Below are 6,000 nucleotides of genomic sequence, written 5' to 3' on the forward strand. Positions count from 1 at the left end.
TCCGAGAGATTCAGAAAGTGTCAGATAGTGTCAGAGAGTTTCAGAAAGTGTCAGAGAGTGTCAGTGATTTTCAGAGCGTTACAGCGATGTTCAGAGAGTGTCAGAGAGTGTCAGAGAGTTTCAGAGAGAGTCAGTGAGTGTCAGAGAGTGTCAAAGTGAGTCACAGAGTTTCAGAGAGTGTCAGAGAGCGTCAGATAGTGTCAGAGAGTTTCAGAGAGTGTCAGTGTGTTTCAGAGAATTTCTGAGAGTGTCAGATAGTTCCAGAGAGTTTCTGAGAGTTTCTGAGTGTGTCGGAGTGTGTCTGAGAGAGTCAGAGAGTATCTGAGAGTGTCACAGAGTGTCAGAGAGTGTCAGAGATTTTCAGAGAGTTTCAGCGATGTTCAGAGAGTGTCAGAGAGTGTCAGAAAGTTTCAGAGATCTTCAGAGAGTGTCAGAGAGTGCAAGAAAGTTTCAGAGAGTGTCACAGAGTGTCGGAGAGTTTCAGAGAGATTCAGAGAGTGTCAGAGAGTTTCAGAAAGTGTCAGAGAGTGTCAGAGAGTGTCTGAGAGTGTCAGAGATTGTCCGAGAGTTTCAGAGAGTGTCAGAGAGTGTCAGAGAGTTTCAGAGAGTGTCAGAGAGTTTCAGAGAGAGTCAGTGAGTGTCAGAGAGTGTCAAAGTGTGTCACAGAGTTTCAGAGAGTGTCAGAGAGCGTCAGATAGTGTCAGAGAGTTTCAGAGAGTGTCAGTGTGTTTCAGAGACTTTCTGAGAGTGTCAGAGAGTTTCTGAGAGTTTCCGAGTGTGTCGGAGAGTGTCTGAGAGAGTCAGAGAGTATCTGAGAGTGTCACAGAGTGTCAGAGAGTGTCAGAGATTTTCAGAGAGTTTCACCAATGTTCAGAGAGTGTCAGAGAGTGTCAGAAAGTTTCAGAGAGAGTCAGAGAGTGTCAGGGACTTTCAGAGAGTTTCAGAGAGTTTCACAGACTGTCAGAGCTTTTCAGAGAGATTCAGAGAGTGTCAGAGAGTGTCACATGGTGTCATAGAGTTGCAGAGTGTGTCAGAGAGTGTCCGAGAGTTTCAGAAAGAGTCAGATAGTGTCAGAGAGTTTCAGAGATCTTCAGAGAGTGTCGTAGAGTGTCTGAGAGTGCCAGAGATTGTCAGAGAGTTTCAGAGAGTGTCAGAGAGTGTCAGAGAGATTCAGAGAGTTTCAGAGAGTGTCAGAGAGTGTCAGAGAGTTTCAGAGAGTTTCAGAGAGCTTCAGAGAGTTTCAGAGAGTGTCAGAAAGTTTCAGAGAGTGTCAGAGAGTTTCAGAGAGTGTCACAGAGTGTCAGAGTGATTCAGAGAGATTCAGAGAGTTTCAGAGATTGTCAGAGAGTGTCAGACAGTTTCTGAGAGTTTCAGAGAGTGTCAGAGAGTTTCAGAGAGAGTCAGTGAGTGTCAGAGAGTTTCAGAGAGAGTCAGAGAGTGTCAGGGACTTTCAGAGAGTTTCAGAGAGTGTCACAGAGTGTCAGAGCTTTTCAGAGAGATTCAGAGTGTGTCAGAGTGTGTCACATAGTGTCATAGAGTTGCAGAGTGTGTCAGAGAGTGTCAGAGATGTTCAGAAAGAGTCAGATAGTGTCAGAGAGTTTCAGAGATCTTCAGAGAGTGTCTGAGAGTGTCTGAGAGTGCCAGAGATTGTCAGAGAGTTTCAGAGAGCGTCAGAGAGTGTCAGAGAGTTTCAGGGAGTTTCAGAGAGTGTCAGAGAGTGTCAGAGAGTTTCAGAGAGTGTCACAGAGTTTCAGAGAGTTTCAGAGAGTGTCAGAAAGTTTCAGAGAGTGTCAGAGAGTTTCAGAGAGTGTCACATAGTGTCAGAGTGATTCAGAGAGATGCAGAGAGTGTCAGAGATTGTCAGAGAGTGTCAGACAGTTTCAGAGAGTTTCAGAGAGTGTCAGAGAGTTTCAGAGAGCGTCAGTGAGTGTCAGAGAGTGTCAAAGAGTGTCACAGACTTTCAGAGAGTGTCAGAGAGCGTCAGAGAGTGTCAGAGAGTTTCAGAGAAGGTCAGAGAGTTTCAGAGACTTTCTGAGAGTGTCAGAGATTTCCAGAGAGTTTCTGAGAGTTTCTGAGTGTGTCAGAGTGTGTCTGAGACTGTCAGAGAGTATCTGAGAGTGTCACAGAATGCCAGAGAGTGTCAGAGATTTTCAGAGAGTTTCAGAGATGTTCAGAGAGTGTCAGAGATTGTCAGAAAGTTTCAGAGAGCTTCAGAGAGTTTCAGGGAGTTTCAGAGAGTTTCAGAGAGTGTCACAGAGTGTCTGAGAGTTTCAGAGAGTTTCAGAGGGTGTCACAGAGTGTCAGAGAGTTTCAGAAAGCTTCAGAGAGTGTCAGGGAGTGTCAGAGAGTGTCAGAGAGTGTCAGAGAGTTTCAGAGAGAGTCAGACAGTGTCTGAGAGTGTCAAAGAGTGTCAAAGAGTTTCAGAGAGTGTCAGAGAGTGTCAGAGAGTGTCAGAGGGTTTCAGAGAGTGTCAGAGAGTTTCAGAGAATTTCTGAGAGTGTCAGAGAGTGCCTGAGAGTTTCTAACAGTTTCTGAGTGTGCCGGAGAGTGTCAAAGAGTGTCAGAGTGTTTCAGAGAGTGTCAGAGAGTTTCAGAGAGTGTCAGAGATTTTCAGAGAATTTCAGAGAGTGTCAGTGAGTGCCACAGAGTGTTAGTGAGTGTCAGTGATTTTCAGAGAGTGTCAGAGATTTTCAGAGAGTTTCAGAGATCTTCAGAGAGTGTCAGAGAGTGCAAGAAAGTTTCAGAGAGTGTCACAGAGTGTCGGAGAGTTTCAGAGAGATTCAGAGAGTGTCCGAGAGATTCAGAATGTGTCAGATAGTGTCAGAGAGTTTCAGAAAGTGTCAGAGAGTGTCAGAGAGTGTCTGAGAGTGTCAGAGAGTTTCAGAGAGTGTCAGAGAGTGTCAGAGAGTTTCAGAGAGAGTCAGTGAGTGTCAGAGAGTGTCAAAGTGTGTCAGAGAGTTTCAGAGAGTGTCAGAGAGCGTCAGATAGTGTCAGAGAGTTTCAGAGAGTGTCAGTGTGTTTCAGAGACTTTCTGAGAGTGTCAGATAGTTCCAGAGAGTTTCTGAGAGTTTCTGAGTGTGTTGGAGTGTGTCTGAGAGAGTCAGAGAGTATCTGAGAGTGTCACAGAGTGTCAGAGAGTGTCAGAGATTTTCAGAGAGTTTCAGCGATGTTCAGAGAGTGTCAGAGAGTGTCAGAAAGTTTCAGAGAGAGTCAGAGAGTGTCAGGGACTTTCAGAGAGTTTCAGAGAGTTTCACAGACTGTCAGAGCTTTTCAGAGAGATTCAGAGAGTGTCAGAGAGTGTCACATAGTGTCATAGAGTTGCAGAGTGTGTCAGAGAGTTTCCGAGAGTTTCAGAAAGAGTCAGATAGTGTCAGAGAGTTTCAGAGATCTTCAGATAGTGTCTGAGAGTGTCTGAGAGTGCCAGAGATTGTCAGAGAGTTTCAGAGAGTGTCAGAGAGTGTCAGAGAGTTTCAGAGAGTTTCAGAGAGTGTCAGAGAGTGCCAGAGAGTTTCAGAGAGTTTCAGAGAGTGTCAGAGAGTTTCAGAGAGTGTCAGAAAAATTTTCAGAGAGTTTCAGAGAGTTTCAGAGAGTGTCACAGAGTGTCTGAGAGTTTCAGAGAGTTTCAGAGGGTGTCGCAGAGTGTCAGAGAGTTTCAGAAAGCTTCAGAGAGTGTCAGGGAGTGTCAGAGAGTGTCAGAGAGTGTCAGAGAGTTTCAGAGAGAGTCAGACAGTGTCTGAGAGTGTCAAAGAGTGTCAAAGAGTTTCAGATAGTGTCAGAGAGTGTCAGAGAGTGTCAGAGGGTTTCAGAGAGTGTCAGAGAATTTCAGAGAATTTCTGAGAGTGTCAGAGAGTGCCTGAGAGTTTCTAACAGTTTCTGAGCGTGCCGGAGAGTGTCAAAGAGTGTCAGAGTGTTTCAGAGAGTGTCAGAGAGTTTCAGAGAGTGTCAGAGATTTTCAGAGAATTTCAGAGAGTGTCAGTGAGTGCCACAGAGTGTTAGTGAGTGTCAGAGAGTTTCAGAGAGTGTCAGAGAGTGTCCGAGAGTTTCAGAAAGAATCAGATAGTGTCAGAGAGTTTCAGAAAGTGTCAGAGATCTTCAGAGAGTGCCAGAAAGTTTCAGAGAGTGTCACAGAGTGTCGGAGAGTTTCAGAGAGATTCAGAGAGTGTCCGAGAGATTCAGAAAGTGTCAGATAGTGTCAGAGAGTTTCAGAAAGTGTCAGAGAGTGTCAGTGATTTTCAGAGCGTTACAGCGATGTTCAGAGAGTGTCAGAGAGTGTCAGAGAGTTTCAGAGAGAGTCAGTGAGTGTCAGAGAGTGTCAAAGTGAGTCACAGAGTTTCAGAGAGTGTCAGAGAGCGTCAGATAGTGTCAGAGAGTTTCAGAGAGTGTCAGTGTGTTTCAGAGAATTTCTGAGAGTGTCAGATAGTTCCAGAGAGTTTCTGAGAGTTTCTGAGTGTGTCGGAGTGTGTCTGAGAGAGTCAGAGAGTATCTGAGAGTGTCACAGAGTGTCAGAGAGTGTCAGAGATTTTCAGAGAGTTTCAGCGATGTTCAGAGAGTGTCAGAGAGTGTCAGAAAGTTTCAGAGATCTTCAGAGAGTGTCAGAGAGTGCAAGAAAGTTTCAGAGAGTGTCACAGAGTGTCGGAGAGTTTCAGAGAGATTCAGAGAGTGTCAGAGAGTGTCAGAGATTGTCCGAGAGTTTCAGAGAGTGTCAGAGAGTGTCAGAGAGTTTCAGAGAGTGTCAGAGAGTTTCAGAGAGAGTCAGTGAGTGTCAGAGAGTGTCAAAGTGTGTCACAGAGTTTCAGAGAGTGTCAGAGAGCGTCAGATAGTGTCAGAGAGTTTCAGAGAGTGTCAGTGTGTTTCAGAGACTTTCTGAGAGTGTCAGAGAGTTTCTGAGAGTTTCCGAATGTGTCGGAGAGTGTCTGAGAGAGTCAGAGAGTATCTGAGAGTGTCACAGAGTGTCAGAGAGTGTCAGAGATTTTCAGAGAGTTTCACCAATGTTCAGAGAGTGTCAGAGAGTGTCAGAAAGTTTCAGAGAGAGTCAGAGAGTGTCAGGGACTTTCAGAGAGTTTCAGAGAGTTTCACAGACTGTCAGAGCTTTTCAGAGAGATTCAGAGAGTGTCAGAGAGTGTCACATGGTGTCATAGAGTTGCAGAGTGTGTCAGAGAGTGTCCGAGAGTTTCAGAAAGAGTCAGATAGTGTCAGAGAGTTTCAGAGATCTTCAGAGAGTGTCGTAGAGTGTCTGAGAGTGCCAGAGATTGTCAGAGAGTTTCAGAGAGTGTCAGAGAGTGTCAGAGAGATTCAGAGAGTTTCAGAGAGTGTCAGAGAGTGTCAGAGAGTTTCAGAGAGTTTCAGAGAGCTTCAGAGAGTTTCAGAGAGTGTCAGAAAGTTTCAGAGAGTGTCAGAGAGTTTCAGAGAGTGTCACAGAGTGTCAGAGTGATTCAGAGAGATTCAGAGAGTTTCAGAGATTGTCAGAGAGTGTCAGACAGTTTCTGAGAGTTTCAGAGAGTGTCAGAGAGTTTCAGAGAGAGTCAGTGAGTGTCAGAGAGTTTCAGAGAGAGTCAGAGAGTGTCAGGGACTTTCAGAGAGTTTCAGAGAGTGTCACAGAGTGTCAGAGCTTTTCAGAGAGATTCAGAGTGTGTCAGAGTGTGTCACATAGTGTCATAGAGTTGCAGAGTGTGTCAGAGAGTGTCAGAGATGTTCAGAAAGAGTCAGATAGTGTCAGAGAGTTTCAGAGATCTTCAGAGAGTGTCTGAGAGTGTCTGAGAGTGCCAGAGATTGTCAGAGAGTTTCAGAGAGCGTCAGAGAGTGTCAGAGAGTTTCAGGGAGTTTCAGAGAGTGTCAGAGAGTGTCAGAGAGTTTCAGAGAGTGTCACAGAGTTTCAGAGAGTTTCAGAGAGTGTCAGAAAGTTTCAGAGAGTGTCAGAGAGTTTCAGAGAGTGTCACATAGTGTCAGAGTGATTCAGAGAGATGCAGAGAGTGTCAGAGATTGTCAGAGAGTGTCAGACAG

The sequence above is a fragment of the Heterodontus francisci genome, chromosome 44, assembly GCF_036365525.1.
Source record: "Heterodontus francisci isolate sHetFra1 chromosome 44, sHetFra1.hap1, whole genome shotgun sequence".
Taxonomy (NCBI): domain Eukaryota; kingdom Metazoa; phylum Chordata; class Chondrichthyes; order Heterodontiformes; family Heterodontidae; genus Heterodontus; species Heterodontus francisci.